This window comes from Primulina eburnea, chromosome 17 (genome assembly GCF_022965805.1).
Source record: "Primulina eburnea isolate SZY01 chromosome 17, ASM2296580v1, whole genome shotgun sequence".
NCBI lineage: Eukaryota > Viridiplantae > Streptophyta > Magnoliopsida > Lamiales > Gesneriaceae > Primulina > Primulina eburnea.
Window position 1 is genome coordinate 23,195,060 of NC_133117.1, and position 17,325 is coordinate 23,212,384.

The window sequence follows — 17,325 nt, forward strand, 5'->3', positions numbered from 1 at the left end:
CCATAGGCTTATATCCCTCAGAGTTGTCGATTTATATCGATGGGATACGAGCACCACAGACAGAGATACTATTGATATCAATCCATACCAGAGAAAAGAGAAATACCATCTTATTGCTATGCTATTGCTATGATATTGATTTCAGAGTTGATGGTATTTATGTTTTTAAAGCTATGATTTTCAGAGTATGATATGTTCATTGCTATGTAAGAGTTCCACTTGCTGAGTTTTATACTCATTTCAGTTATTCCTGTGATGCAGATAAGAGCGACGGGCCGGATCGTTGATTGTGGGCTGGAGTCATATGCATATAGAGAAGGAAGGAAGAAGTTATTTTGCTGGCATTTTGGGCATGATCATAGGAATGATATTTTGTATTTTTGTTATATCATTTGAATGATCATGTATTTATTTTGGATGTAAATGTTTTATGGAAATGTATTTGAATCCTTCCTACCTTCAAGAAAAAAAAATTTTAATTTCCGCTGCTATTTTATTAAATTGGGTCGAGGTGTCACATTTAGTGGTATCAGAGCACCGTTCTTCGGACCAATGCATATGACTTCATCTACTTTCAACTGTCCGGGTATGTTTTCTTTGCATCTATCCATTGTTATTTATTGATATGTCTTTTGTGAGCACATTGTAGAGTATGCCTTCTAAGCGTAAGGCGTCAGAGGGTGAGGATAGTTCTTCCTCGAGAGTTGTCGACGAGTTCGGAAAGTTGCTTAAGGAGCTGGCCAAAGTCCATAGCGAGCAGATTCAGCAACTGCTTCGATTGCAAGGAACAGGACAGGGTAGAGGCCAAGTGAGAGGCCAAGTAGCTCAGGCAGTTGGCACTGATGCCGTCTTTTCTGCGTTCAAGAGAATGGATCCACCGGAATTCGCAGGTAGCACTGATCCGTTAGTGGCTGTCGAGTGGGTCAAGGCGCTTGAAGCAATCTTCGACCATCTCCAGTATGAGGATAAAGACAGGATCAGCTGTGCAGTATTCATGTTGGTAAAGGCTGCACGTATCTGGTAGAATGCGACCAAGGTTAGTGTTGATCTACCGGCTTTGAAGTTGTTAGAGTTCACCGATCTTTTCTACGAAAAATATTTCCCCGACGCACTTCGAGCTAGGAAGGTGACTGAGTTTCTGGAGCTTCGACAGGGAGGCATGAACGTTGATGAGTACATTCTCAAGTTCGAGGAGGGTTGTGTATTTGCTCCGTATATTGCTTCAAACGACAAAGACAAAGGCGCTCATTTCATTCGAGGCCTTCGTGCAGAGATCAGGAGAGATATCAACATGTCCAAGGCTGTGACTTTCAAAGAGATCGTGTCTAAGGCGTTGTTGGCTGAACAAGACGAGAAGGATATCGCCAGGGAGAGGCAAGAGAGGCATCAAGCTATTGCTCAGAGAGGCAAAGATCGTTTCAAAGGGAAGGGCAAGGTGGAATCGAGTCCTAGACCACCGTCAGTTCCAGTTGATCCCGAGAAGCCGCTGTGTCCTAAGTGCAATCGACATCACCGAGGAGAGTGCAGATTTGGCACTCATGCTTGCTACCGTTGTGGCACGGCTGGCCACATTGCTAAAGATTGTCCTAGAGGAGCGAGCAAGGATAAAGTGCAAGGTCGTATCTTTATCATGACAAAGGAAGGTATAAACCATGATTCTTCTGTGATCTCTAGCGCTATTTTAATTTCAGGCAGAGTAGCTACGACTTTGATTGTTACTGTTGCTACTCATTCTTTTATGTATGAATTGTTTTTGAGATCGTTGGGTATAGTTCCTTCTGTTCTTCCCCTCCAGTTCAATGTTGTTTTGCCTTCGGGAGATGTGTTGTGCCCGACGTCTATTGTGTATGCGTGCTCTGTTCAAATCGATGAACGAGTGGTGTATGCTGATCTGATTGTTATTCCTATGGCTGCATTTGATATTATTCTTGGCATGGATTGGCTTTCGACCTATCGTGCAGTGATTGATTGCGTTGCTAAGACGGTGTCATTTGCAGATGATGGCAATAGGGAAGGTTTGCTCGCCAGTGCAGGTACTTCGCTGGTCCTTCCTTTTATTTCATGTCTTGAGACTAAGAAGTTGTTGTTTAGAGGATGTGATGGGTTTTTGGCTTCTATTGTTGATGTGGATAAGATTGTGAAGTTGAATATTGATGATATTGATGTTGTGAGAGAGTTCTCTGATGTTTTTGAGGATGATGTGCCGGGTTTGCCGCCGGACAGAGATGTGGAGTTTGTGATTGATCTATTTCCAGGTACGGTTCCTATTTCCAAGGCACCGTACAGAATGGCACCTACAGAGATGAAGGAGTTGAAGACGCAGTTGCAAGATCTTTTGGATAAAGGTTTCATTCGACCGAGTTCTTCACCTTGGGGAGCTCCGGTTCTTTTCGTCAAGAAGAAAGATGGGTCTTTGCGGCTGTGTATCGACTATAGGGAGCTCAACAAAGTGACCATCAAGAATAAGTATCTGTTGCCACGGATTGACGATCTATTTGACCAACTTCAGGGTGCCACTGTATTTTCGAAGATTGATCTTCGGTCTGGCTACTATCAGTTGAAGGTTAGGGAGTCTGATATCCCTAAGACAGCGTTCCGGACCAGGTACGGCCATTATGAGTTTCTTGTGATGTCTTTTGGTCTAACCAATGCTCCTTCAGTCTTTATGGATCTGATGAACCGTGTGTTCAAGCCTTATTTGGATAGTTTCGTCATTGTCTTCATCGACGACATCTTGATCTATTCCAAGACCAGAGAGCTTCATGCAGAGCATCTCAGAGTTGTTCTCCGATTGTTGAGAGAGAAGAGGTTGTTTGCCAAGTTGAAGAAGTGTGAGTTTTGGTTGGATCGGATTTCTTTTCTAGGCCATGTTGTTTCGAAGGATGGCATAGCTGTTGATCCAGCGAAGATTGAGGCGATTCAGAGGTGGCCTATTCCTACTACTGTATCAGAGGTACGCAGTTTCCTTGGTTTGGCGGGTTATTATCGTCGTTTCATTTCAGATTTCTCCAAGATTGCCCTGCCATTAACCAATCTAACGAGGAAGACTGTGAAGTTTGAGTGGTCCAATGATTGCCAGAGTGCATTTCAATAGTTGAAGGATAAGTTGACGACAACTCCTGTTCTTTCATTGCCTAGTGGTTCAGAGGATTTTGTTGTGTATACTGATGCGTCGAAGAAGGGTCTCGGTGCAGTGTTGATGCAGCGAGGTAAGGTTATCGCCTATGCTTCTCGCCAGTTGAAAGATTATGAGAAGAATTATCCGACGCATGATTTGGAGCTAGCAGCTGTGGTTTTCACCTTGAAGATTTGGAGACATTATTTGTATGGCGAAAAGTGTGAGATTTTCACGGACCACAAGAGTTTGAAGTATTTGTTCTCCCAGAAAGAGCTCAATATGCGGCAGAGGAGGTGGTTAGAGCTTGTCAAAGATTATGATGTGACTATCAGTTACCACCCAGGGAAAGCGAATGTTGTAGCGGATGTTTTGAGCCGTAAGTCGAGTTCTTCCTTGAGTTCGTTGATTCAGAAGCCGTTGTTGATGGACTTGCAGAGAGAGGAGATTGCTTTGGTGGTTCCGGGGACCATTGCTCGCTTTTCAGCGTTGGTCATTCGGGCTACTTTGACGGACAGGATCCGTAGAGAGCATACTGTTGATGTTCAGTTGACAGAGTTGAGAGCTAGAGCAGAGGAGAGAGGTAACTCAGAATTTGGATTGAATGGAGACGGTTTGTTGACTTTCAGAGGCCGTATTTGTGTTCCTGTTGGCGATGACATTCGGCGAGACATTTTGACAGAGGCTCATACCGCGCCATATTCGATACATCCAGGCAGTACCAAGATGTATCAGGATCTTCGTAGACTCTATTGGTGGCCAGGTATGAAGAAAGACATTGCCATATTTATTTCTCAGTGCCTAACTCGTCAGCAGGTGAAGATTGAGCACCAGAGACCTGCTGGGACATTGCCATCATTGCCGATTCCTCAGTGGAAGTGGGAGCATATTACGATGGATTTCGTGACTGGTCTTCCCAGGACGCAGAAGGGTTTTAATTCCATTTGGGTTATTGTGATCGATTGACCAAGTCAGCGCACTTTCTTCCAGTCAAGACGACGTATTCCATGAACCAGTATGCCGAGGATTACATAGCAGAGATTGTTAGATTTCACGGTGTCCCTGTGTCGATTGTGTCTGATCGTGACCCTAGATTTACCTCAGAGTTTTGGAAGAGTTTGCACAGAGCTATGGGTTCACGGTTAGCATTTAGTACAGCATATCACCCTCAGAGCGACGGTCAATCAGAGAGAGTCATTCAGATTCTAGAGGATATGCTCAGAGCTTGTACTATTGATTATCCTGGTAGTTGGGATTCCAAATTGCCTCTTGTTGTGTTCACGTACAATAACAGTTACCAGGCGACGATTGGGATGGCACCGTACGAAGCACTTTATGGCAGGAAGTGTAGATCTCCCTTGTATTGGGATGAGGTTGGTGAGAGGAAGATGTTGGGACCAGAGTTGGTCCAACAGACGGCCGATGTTGTTGCTGTTATTAGAGAGAGGATGAAGACTGCGCAGTCGAGACAGAAGAGCTATGCAGATGTTCGTCGTAGACCTTTGCAGTTTGAGGTTGGCGATCACGTGTTCCTGAAGATAGCACCTCTCAAGGGTGTGATGCGGTTTGGCAAGAAGGGCAAGTTGAGTCCGAGATTTATTGGCCCCTTTGAGATCTTGGACAGAGTTGGTGATCGAACCTACAGGTTAGCCCTACCGCCAGATCTTGACAGAGTCCATAATGTTTTTCATGTTTCGATGCTCAGGAAGTATATTGCGAATCCTTCCCATGTTCTTCGCCACGAGCCATTGGATTTGACGCCGAATTTGACTTACCAAGAGATTCCAGTCCAGATTTTAGACCGTAAGGTCAGAGTTTTGAGGAACAAAGAGATCGGCATCGTTAAAGTTCTTTGGAGGAACCATTTGATCGAAGAGGCCACGTGGGAACCGGAGGATGAGATGAGAGAGAAGTATCCTGAGTTGTTCGTGCAGTGACGTCAATTTCGAGGACGAAATTCCTCTAAGGAGGGGAGATTGTAATAGCCGAGCCTGGTAAGCGGTACGGTTTAAGTTTTCGTATGTTATGGATTTATTGATTAAGTTTAAGTTTAGTTGTGATGTTAAGAGTTGTGATTGGGCTATAGTATTGTTGGTTATTATTGTCTTGAGGTGTGGTTGATATTGTTAGTTGATGGTAGTTGCGTCGTTTCAGTGTTTTGGTTAGATTTTTAGTTGCTTGAGATTTTGTTTCTGCCGTGACAGCACCGCACCCGCGCTCAGTGTAAGGACCGCACCCGCGGTCTGAATTATTGGTGTTTTGCCGTAGCTTCACCGCACCCGCGGTATAGTGAGGACCGCACCCGCGGTGTAGACCGCACCCACGGTGATTGCAGGACCGCACCCGCGGTCGTCGATTTCAGATTTTTGGTGGAATGCCGTGAGCGTACCGCACCCGCGGTACAAGAGTAGCGCACCCGCGGTCGCGCATTTCGGGTTACTGTTCGAGATTTTAAGTGGGTAGTTGGCTTACTTTTCCTCATTCTTTCCTCCCCATTTTCGATATTTCTCTCCTTAGGCTAGGGTTTCTCTCATTTCTTTGACTTCCTATCTTCGATTCAAGCTTCTAGTTGGTGATTTGAGTTGAGATCGAAGTTCTCTTTGGTGCTAGGAAGCTAAGGTAAGCTTTTGGTGTTGTTATTTCTTGGTTTTGGAGGAGAGATGATATGGGTTTGTTGTATTTGTTGGATTTATGGATTATTTGGCATGGGTTCTTGATTATTGGGATGTTGATGGTGTTATTTATGGATTATTGTTGTAGGATTTCAACCAAGGAGTTAGATTCAAGTGTTCTTGTGGTTTGTAAGTGGAATTTCATCCCTTGTGCTCACATGATATTATATGTATTGTGTTTCAAAGATTTTAATGTGTTATTCCCTTCATTGGCTTCATAATTATGTATTGATTCACTTGTATATCTATTGGAGGCATTGTATGTCTCAATTGTATTGAAAAGGGAATACAAAGAGTATAGTTTCCAAAGTGTTTGATAAATGTCAAAGAGAGATAATTCAAATGTTTTATGGATTGATAGATACATAGTCAGAGATTGCATGCAATTAGTTGATCAACGACCATAGGCTTATATCCCTCAGAGTTGTCGATTTATATCGATGGGATACGAGCACCACAGACAGAGATACTATTGATATCAATCCATACCAGAGAAAAGAGAAATACCATCTTATTGCTATGCTATTGCTATGATATTTATTTCAGAGTTGATGGTATTTATGTTTTTAAAGCTATGATTTTCAGAGTATGATATGTTCATTGCTATGTAAGAGTTCCACTTGCTGAGTTTTATACTCATTTCAGTTATTCTTGTGATGCAGATAAGAGCGACGGGCCGGATCGTTGATTGTGGGCCGGAGTCATATGCATATAGAGAAGGAAGGAAGAAGTTATTTTGATGGCATTTTGGGCATGATCATAGGAATGATATTTTGTATTTTTGTTATATCATTTGAATGATCATGTATTTATTTTGGATGTAAATGTTTTATGGAAATGTATTTGAATCCTTCCTCCCTTCAAGAAAAAAAAATTTAATTTCCGCTGCTATTTTATTAAATTGGGTCGAGGTGTCACACTGGTATTGTGTAACATAGGGATGATTTTGGCGATTTTTTAAACGTTTGAGCCTTATTGATGTGAAAAAGAGGACAAAATGGTGAATATGTTGTGGCAAAGCAAGTGGATGTGAAACAAAAGGAAAAAGGAGAAGCGTGTTGAAAAATAAATTGTTTTGTTTCTTTCACTTTTGATTTCCTATCTTCATTTTTAGCTATTAACCATAGCCGAACGTTATAAGCTTAAAAGACCTATTAACCAAGTCACACGTACCCAATATACTATTGGAGAAGAGTTACCAAAGTTAAGCCTATGGACACTTGAAAAAAATGCCGTCGATAGACATATAATTTGATTGTGTACATGTGCGCATATCATGATATTGGACTTTGTTTGGTTAATTATTATTTTCAGATTGCCATTTTTTTTAGCCAAATGTTACCCTTTAAGTCATGTTGATTTGTGAAGGTAAATGTGTGCCTCAATGGTTTTGCTAATTACATGTGTGTCGAGGAGTTCAAAATTTTATGAGATGAAAAGTTATGAACTTATCTTGGCACTTGGAGTGGGTAAACGAGAATAGCAAAAAACACACGCACGTGAACTGTGAGTAATGTGGCATGTGTTTGATTCAATATGATGGGCCTGTAATCTCTGAGGCTAGTGGTTATCCTTTTATCCCACAACTCTTGTTCATTTAGTTACATTCGTTAGGATGTGTTAAGTTTAATCTATGTAATGTTTTTTTATTTTATTTTGCTCGGGACTAGCAAAAGTTCAAGTTTAGGGGGATTTGATAAATGCATTTTATGCACTTAAATTATCCTTATACTTCATATAGATTGTTAGTCTTTTTGGGCGGAATTATGTGCTTTTGTTGTTTTTTGGTGTGATTGCAGGAACCTAGGTAAGGCTTCCATTTGGGCGCGAAGGTAAATGAAAATGGCGCCTAGAAGAAAAACAGTCAAGAAGTCCGGCTCTGAAGGCAGTGAGACTCGCCCGATGCACCGAAGCAAGGGAAAATACAGAGAGACTCGCGCATATACGCCGACATATGCACGCTCTTGTTCCACGCATGTGCGCGGAGCAAGAGCGCGCATATGCGCGAGAGAAGAAGCTCAGCACAGAAAGAGGCGCGCATATGCACCGGTCTTGGGCGCGCGGATGCGCGCGATGCAATTTCCAGAAATTGTAGGTTTCGACGTGGGCTTTATAAGGAAATTAGAGTTCTGAAATTTTGGAGACAGCCGACGTATCACTTGAGAAGAGGAGACTAAAAAGAGAGAGCCAACGACGGAGCACGAAGAATGGAGACTGAAGATGCTTAATCCGGACACGGAGACGCACTTCCATCTCCTTCCAACACGTTTTTAGTTCGGTTCTTTACCTTTTACGTTTTTTATGATTACAAACATGTTTTTTATTGAGTTAAATTCGAGCATGAACTAATTTTATTTTCTAGAGATTGACATAGTCGTGGTCGAACCTATGTTATTGACGTTTTGAATTTTCATTGAATTAATTCATCGTTTTTATTTGTGATTTCTTGTCTTTAATGATTTTGAATTACTGGCCATAATTCGATTGATCAAATAATTGAGATCTAACACTCGAGAGAGGTGATCAAAATTAGGACAGGGGAAATTACATCGTCAGATGTTTATAACGTGAAAAAGACGTATAACTCTTGCGAATCCATAAAAAGAACCTTGGTTGTATTTATTATGTGTTACGTGATTTTGAATAAACATATTAAAATCAGTAATAGATAATACAGTTCTATTTAACACTTGAAAAAGGGAATAGAAAAATTTCGAGTTCTTGGTTAATAAACAGGATGCGATTTAATTAGATGTTAGTATATTTTAATTTAGCATAGGGGAATCGACGAAATCATATCTCTAGATTGCTTTACCCATTGAATCTCGACTGCGTGCATAAGATTTACATAATTTGTTATTTTGTCTGAATTGATTATAAACCATCACATTGATTTTTCTAAATAAAGTGAACTATGTCAATTATGGTAATTAATATACAGTTTTAAATAATTACTCCTCGTGGGATCGATATATGTACTCTAACTAGTACTAAAACTTGACACCGTACACTTTCGGTAGTGAAAATACGCAACACACGCAAAAAGATACAAATATATGTACGATCAAAGGTACAATAATGGACGTTGCAACAAAGATTAAAGCCGAGGGATTCCTGAAGGCATGTCAGAAAAGTCAATACACATATACCAAGGAACGCATTCAAAGCTGCAACGATCACATTTGATGAGTCTTGAAGTATGGTCTCAATGCCTCTATATATATAAGCTCAAGACCATAAGCAAGTAGAACAAGAGTGAGTATATACTAAAGTGTGTGAAGAACAAAATAAATGGCGGGCTTATTTACTTATCAGCTTATTTTAGAAGCATATTTCCCTCAGTGTGTGAGAACACTTTCGGGTAGTTTTCAGATATAAAGTCTCACATGCACACACCACCACTCAAATACAGTCTTGCACAAAGACAATAAACTTGTGTATATAGTCTTTCTCACATAGACGGTAAAGAAGTGTTGACTGGAAGGTGCTGCCTTCAGTCTAGTCTAGGAGTTCAGTTAGGCATTGGGTAAGTCCTAAGCTGGGTGGGTTGTATAAGTAGTTGTATAAATCAAAGTCTTCTAGTGAATCCTACCCGAGGTGGTAAAAAGGTGACGTAGGAGCAGTTGATGTCTTTGAACATCCGTAAACATATCTTTTATATTTAACTATTTAATTATTGTTTTCAAACTGATTTAACCAGTTAGAACATCTGTCAGTTCAGTTATCACCATAACTGAACTAATGAATGCAAAAACTAATTTAGTCTTTTGGTTATTCAGTTACACAGGATATACAAGTAGATCAGTGTTTTTTAACGAATGATTATTTTGAGTCTTTTTTTCCGCTTGGTTTTATACCAAACTAGATCTAATTCATCGGTATATACATTCTTAGAACACGAGCTATTGTAGCTCTTGGAGAATATTTTGTTTGAAGCACCTCAAGGTGCTCTGCAAACGATCATTCACCTAGTTTAGGGTGATAAAGCAATAGACACTCGTGACCTGCATGAGTATCAATTGTGCACGACACCCCTCCCAAATTATCAAATTTTTTGAACTGCATTATGACTTGATACCTCTATTGAGTACGTAGGCAACTTAGATATTTTCTAAGTACATTCGTGAATTTGTTGTTTTATTTTCATGTGGAAAATAAATATTTTCGGTGAAAGATAAATACAATCTAAATGTTGCATGTAAAAAATTTTCAAAAAAGTAAATTTCCAACTGTGATTACATAAAGCTGAAAGAAAATAAAAGAACAAAGGAAATGCTAAAAATCCAAGAGATGAAACTCCATCAAGTTTTTTTGTGACTCCTATATGGATCATCGATATATTCAAAAAATTATATCACGTACAAAATAATATCAATAAAAAATTTCTATTTATTGGGATATTAAATTCCTATGCAAAATAAATAGTTAATATATAGTTCATTTAATATATTTCATAACCAAATCAAGATTTTAAATCAAGATTGCAATCTTGAACTAAATGGAAGAAAATATTATTATTTAACTATTAAAATTCCAATCTTGCACCAAATGTAAGAAAATACTAATATTTTTATAATTTGAGATTAAGTTTTGTGATTAATGGAAAATAATTATCAAATGGATCACGAGGAGCCAATCAAAGTTTGGTATTTCGTCAAATGAAAATGGTAAGAATTTGCATCATTCAATTATAAATAGGAGAAAGAAGACCATGAAAGATGACATACAATACATAAGACAAGGAAGTAGAGGAGAATTCAATGTATAAATTCTTGCAACTTAATCTTTTCAAATTCAATAAAATTAGCGAAGTTCAAGACGTGATTCAAGGCGTTTATCATAATCTTCTTCAAATTATTCAAATTCAAGAAGATTGTGTTCTTCATCAAATTCAAGAAGATCGAGTTCTTCATCAAATTCAAGAAGATCAACGATCGATTTGTGGGATAATCGTTGAGCTACAATAGCTCGGTTCTTGAAATATTGAAAACTGATGAATTAAATCGAGTTTGGTTTTCAAATCAAGCGGAAGACACTCAAAATAATCATTCATAGAAACCGATTAAATATTTTGTAAAGCATTTAAAATATATGCAAGTTGACTGAGTAAAAATATTTTGGTTGAAACATTTTTCAAACACTTGATATGCAATATTTTGTTATTTGAAGAACACATAAAATGCATCAATAATGCATCTTTAAAATAATGGAAATGATAACTAAATGCAATAAACAAATAGACACGAATTTGTTTATGGATGTTCGGAGATTAACAAATTCCTATGTCATGTCACATCTTCTCCCCATTGGAAAGCATTCACTAGAAGACTTTGATTCATACAACTCTTTGTACGAACCCGATCAAAAAGGACAACACCGAAATAGAACTCATAACACTCAAGATTGCAGAAACACCTCACAATTAGCATATTGTTTAAATGCAAAGACTACAAACACATCGTTTTACGTCTCTGTGTGAAGACTCACTCATCTAATCTTTGAAGTTCAACTTTTTTGTATATGTGTGAGTGATTTTGCGTGAGGAATTTATCATTTACAGTGTACATCTCAAATGTATCCTCACCAAGGGCTTGTGCTCTCAAGTAGAAAATTTCTTCTTGTTAATTTCTCATGCTTTGATTCCCCCTCCAAAAGCTCTTGTTTGATGTTCAAGATAATGTATTTATATGCCCCAACAATGATATATACGTTAGACACAAGAATATGATCGTTTGAAAAGTTTATGTATTGTTTCTGAAATTGCGATGATCAAATTCCCTTGCTGGATATTTTCTGAGCCTAAACTGGTCATTCAATTTTGCAACCAGTCAATTGGTTCAGTTTGTCTTTGCTCAACTGGTTCAGTTCAGTTTTGGTCTGCTCAACTGGTTCAGTTCTGTTTCTCTGCTAAACTGGTACTGGTCAACTGAACATGCTCAACTGAACCAAACTGATGGGGTATGCTAAAATCAGCCTTATTGATTTCATCCTGCTCAGAACCAGTAGCTTTGTCATCATTTATCAGCATCTTAAACTCCGATTCAGACTTTGAATTGTGAATATGATTTGTAGATCATCGTCTTAGATTCTTAACGCATATTAAACATTTCACTTGGATAACCGAGCTAGTCAAGCTTACTAAAATACCGCAACTGCTTATGCTCAACTTATTGTTGTTTTCGTGCAATCAATTTTTTTTTCAACTATCATTGGCCTAGATAAACATCCGATTTAGCCCAACTAAGGTGTAATACGACTTGTCCTAAATTGAATTTTCTATTCAGTTGTCTTCGTGGCTGGTCATTTGGATTACCGAGCTGTGAGATATCATCAAAATATCAAAGCTTGCCGATTTTCAGTTTGTTTTAATTTGAGTTTCAATTACCATCTTGAGTTAACAATTTCACACTTGAGTAAATATATTGAGACACAATAATAAGTTTTGTTGTAATCAAAATAAAGATTATTAGAGTTTCTAAACCCAACAAAGAGAGTTCATCAAAATTTTTTGGTGAAATTTGTAAAATAACTTTGGTTAACTATTTATATAAGAAAATGAAATCCATAAGTTTATTTGAAAGATATTTGATAAGTTCAATTTCTTAAATAAGTAGTTGACAAGTTTAAGAAACAAAATACCCCAAATATTTTTACTCCCAAAATTTGAAATTTTACTGCCAAGGTTTGAAAACTAAATGGAAGGTATTTTCTTTCATGGCAAAAACTTGTGTGAGACGGTCTCACGGGTCGAATTTGTGAGACGGATCTCTTATTTGGGTCATCCATGAAAAAATATTACTTTTTATGCTAAGAGCATTACTTTTTATCATGAAATCGGTAAGGTTGACATGTCTCACATATTAAAATCCGTGAGACAGTCTCACATAAGAGTCACTCTTCTTTCATATCTATATGTCCAAACCATGGTGCCGAACCATCAAATATTTATCATGTATCCGAAAATACTGGCAATTCAGCTATAAAAATCTAATAAAAAAATATATTTTATTGGGAAAATTACATTTTTGTCCATATAAAAACAAACAAATTTTTATTTTAGCCAAAATTGCGGACAATTTACGATTTTAATATACTACTCTGTTTTTTTTCGTTCAATTTTAATATTTTCAACGGAAATTTTGTATGACATTGAAAAATTAAAAGATGATATTTCACTAGAAAGTGTTCATGTGGGAAAAACCAAGAAAATCGAACCAAATTAAAAGTGTGTGCATGAAACCGAGTAGCCTAGAGGAACAAGCAACGACGTCGACTGAAAACGATTGATGGCGATTGAAAGGTTACCAGTACCCCGTTACACGCGTTGGGTGTTTAAAATGTTTAAAAAATTATCTATACTAATAACTTTTGTTATTTTAAATTTATGATTTTTTTTCATATTTTTTAATTTGGGATGATATTTAAAAATTAAATATTTAGTTTAGATTTCTCTAAGATCTCCTAAGAGTTAAATCAGATTCCTCTACCCAGGCGTCAGAAGAATCTTCAGTTCATGTAGACCGGTGTCGACAGATTTTAAGTTCATATTGACTGATCTTTTAGTTCATGTAGGCTGCTTCTTTAGTTCATGTGGATTGATTTTGACTGATTTTCAGTTAAAGTAGATTGGTTTCTGAAAGATCGTGTGTCCTAGTGCCTTCGAAGACATTTCGCACACAATCAGTCTCCAATGAGCTTCAATAGCTCGTGTTCTAAGAATATTAACACCGATGGATTAAATCGAGTTTGGTTTTAAAACCAAGCGGAAGAAACTCGAAGTAATCCTTTGTGAAGAATACTGATATATTTAGAAAACGTTTTAACTTTTGTAAACTGACTAACTGAAATAAGACAGATTAGTTTTTGCATTATTCAGTTCAGTTACGGTGACAAATGAACTGAAGAATACTCCAACTGATCAAAACAACAGTTAATCAGTTAAATACACAAGATATGTTTATAGATATTCGGAGACTTCAACTGCTCCTACGTCACCCCTTCTATCTCCACGGATAGGATCCACTAGAAGACTTTGATTTATACAACTACTTGTACAAACCCACTCAGCTAAGACTTACACTATTGCCTAAACTGAACTCCTAGCTACGACTGAAGGCAGCACCTTCCAGCCAACACTTCTTTAACGTCTATGTGTCAAAGCCTACATACAAAAGTTTAAAGTCTTTGTGCAAGACTGATTTAGAGTGGTTTTGAGAGTGTTTGTGTGTGTGAGAACTGAACAAAGATGTTCTCAGACACTGAGGGGAAAAAACGCTTCTAAACTAAGCTGATATTTCTGTAAAGAGTTCCCTCGACTAGGCTGAATTGCTTCTCTCAAACTGATATGACTTTGAAGTGTGTCCTTCTCTCTTTTTCTCTTGAGTTGTGTTGTTTGAGTCTTAACCGATCTCTTCTTTATATAGACGGGAAAACTGATCGTACAGTGAGACTCATTTATTGTATCTGTTGAATTTGAATCGGCTTCTTGGACTTTGTGTCTCGTCTTTTTGACTGTCCCTCTGAAGCGTTTTGTCTTTAATGCTCTGATGCAACGTCCATTATTGTCCTTTGACTGGACACTGACTTTGTACCTTCTCACACAGCTGGAATCCATTTAATGTAAGCTTGTTTTGATATTCAACTGAAAGGTTTTTAACTGATGCTTCAGTTTGGTCAGCTTGACTGATCTTCAGTTGGGCTTAGTGAAATCAATTGACTCGTCAGTTGAACTGATTTCACTTTTTTTCAGTTTGAACTGGTCAGTTGAGCTCTTCGTCAGTTGGATACAACATCAGCTGGCCAGGCTTTTGAGATCTTTCTGCTGCATTACATATCAACTGGACAATTAACTGAGTTGTTTGATAGAAGAACCAGTTGGACTGATTTGGTTTCGATGATTAGTTGGTTCAATCAGTTGACATTTCCGATAGCTTCAGTTGTGGCTTCGTAAACTGATTAGTTCAGTTTTAGCTTCCTGCGCACTATGATAGATTGTTAGAAATAAGATGATAAGTTTTGTTATCATCAAAATTTAGATTGCGAACTGAGAAGTTCCAACAATCTCCCCCTTTTTGATGGTCACAAAACTTGAGCAATTAAGCGCAATATATTCATTTTAAGGGTTAGTACATTCGAACTCTGTCAAAGGCTCCCCCTGAAAAACTGAATTACTAAAGAAACATTTAAAACAAAACTTTTCAGTCGACCGATAGAGTAACTAGATTTTAAGCTAAATTTTGTTACAAAGGAAAGTTCCTCCTTAACAACTGAATTAACGAAATTTTGAAGACAAGAGAAAGACTCCCCCTTTAAAACTGAATTGATAACCAAAGCAGATTTAATACAGTACTTTTCAGTTGACTAAGACAGTAGCTGAAATTTTTAAGACAAATTTTTCAGTTAAAAAAAGAACTCCCCCTTTGAGACTGAATAGAAACCCGTATTTGAGAAAACTGAACTGAACCGAAAATAATTATTATTGATTTAATTTACTGATTTTAGGTCATGGCAAGATTGATTAAATTTTTGAGCAGGTGGGTTTTTAGATGCTGGCTTTGGACTATTTTTGTGATCCAACACGTACAATATTTTCCTTCAGGGAATGAATCATTTTGCTTTCGGTTCAATACCCTCTTTGGTTGGCACATTCGAAGGAGTAATGTTTGGTACGTAGGATGAAGTGACCAATATGATGAATAAAAATACATTAGATCTGAGGTATTTTATGTAGTGAAATTAATAATCTGATGTTTGGTGTATAGGTTGAGTGTATACAGACCAAGTTAATTACAGCTTGATAATGGTTTATGTGATGAATGTTGCTAATTTGAAGCATGCGTGTAGTTATATGGTTTGCCCTCTTTGGTGGAGTGGTCTTTATGCAATGTCATTTATTTCAGTGTTAAGCATGGCGAAAACCGAGGAGATGAAATTCCTTGTGAAAGCTATAGTGCTAAAAGAGAGAGAGAGAGAGAGTTTTGTTTGCTAAAGTGGAGAACAAGTTGGTTGATGTTTTATTGAGTTTCTTGACGTTGCCGCTAGGAACAATCGTAAGGCTCCTCTTCAAATATCATGAAGCACGGGAGGCACCAATTATTGGAAGCCTGAATTCGTTGTACCGAAGTTTGGAAACCATGGATAGCAGCTTTTTCCCTGCTGAGGGAAGCTAAGACGACGCTGCTCCAGCCAAGAAATCCTTTCGGACTTGAGTGTGCTAAACTCAAAATCAACATCGACGACACCCCCCCTATCCAATTTTATGCCTGTGAGAAAGGTAAATGCATTAGCATGTATTTTGACACTAAAACGTGCCATTGTGGTCTTTTATTGAACAAGAAAATACCCATGGAAGATCTGTACAAGCGATCGGAGTTATACTGCCAAGCCTTGAGCAAAGACGATGGTGTTTTTTCAAGGTCTTCATCATCGTTCATACTTGGCGATGATCTTCAGATTCTGCCTAACCACACAGAATCTCGTTCCCAAATTTTAAGGCAATACCAGGTCGAAGGTAAAGACTTGCTCGAAGAAATGTTGTTCTCTTGGGGTTTTCAACAGGTCAATCTTTATATCCATTTTAGTTATAATGTAATATGATTTCTTTCAATGCCTGTTTTTGTAATTTTTCGTTTTATTTGTTATCAGATCATGGCATTGCTGGAAGGATCTTTGTTATCGAAAACTCCACTATCCAACATAATTTTTCGTACACCCTGGTAAATGAGGAAAGATGTCTCCCCTGCCGTCAAGTCTAAGCAAAATAATGTCCTAGGGAAAGCCAGCTGGCGACTGACTGTAAAAGTATTTGTACAAAGATCCACCAAGAGGATTCTGTTTATTGGATCTGAGGCAGATTTCGTTGAGATTCTATTTGGTTTCTCGGCATTTCCCTTAGGAACTGCTCATCGGCTTTGTGATGGTGACTGTGGTCTTGGGAGTATAGGTTATCTATATCAAAGCATATGCTTCAGATGGATATGAAGACGCAAGTGAAGGAAGCTGTCAGGGACGCAATCCATGGGGGACAACCCAACTCAAACAAGAATCCAGCAGCAAAAATCAAGGATGTGCTATATCAAAGGTTTACACATGGAAAGTTTAGGAAATAAGGGATGAGATTGATTGAATTCTGTGTACTTTCCTTTAATAAATGCTAGAATCTCGAGCTTAGATAGAGGAATAATGGGCATAGTTCTTGGATGCCAATTTAATGCATATCTTGTATTTAAGGAGTTGTTGATCAAAGAAATAAAGCATTCAGTTTTCCTCAAAAATATAGCTAATATTGAGATCGAGAGGTTCTCTCAAACGAGCCTCGAACTTCCAACAAAATAGGTAGACAAGGTAGAAGAAGCTACAAACAAATCTCAGAATTAAACGATCAACCCCTTCACCGGCCCATAACACGATCCTTTACCCGTACTCATAACAAGTTGGTATCAGAGCCAGGTGTTATGGGCGACTTGCAAGCAATCCAGCAGCAACTTACGACCCTCTTCAACCTGTTCAAATCCGAAAGAGAGGACCAAGCACGCAGAC

At 38.2% G+C, this 17,325-nt stretch overlaps 1 long non-coding RNA gene across 1 annotated transcript in view; it reads left to right on the forward strand.

The window, feature by feature from the left end:
- LOC140818062 (uncharacterized) overlaps nucleotides 1-16,780 on the forward strand; it is a 74,857-nt gene extending 58,077 nt beyond the window's left edge. Inside the window, exons 2-3 of the long non-coding RNA XR_012114901.1 lie at nucleotides 15,687-16,344; nucleotides 16,432-16,780. This is a non-coding gene — a long non-coding RNA (uncharacterized lncRNA). The remainder of the gene's footprint in view (nucleotides 1-15,686; nucleotides 16,345-16,431) is intronic.
- The last annotated feature ends 545 nt before the right edge of the window (nucleotides 16,781-17,325 follow it).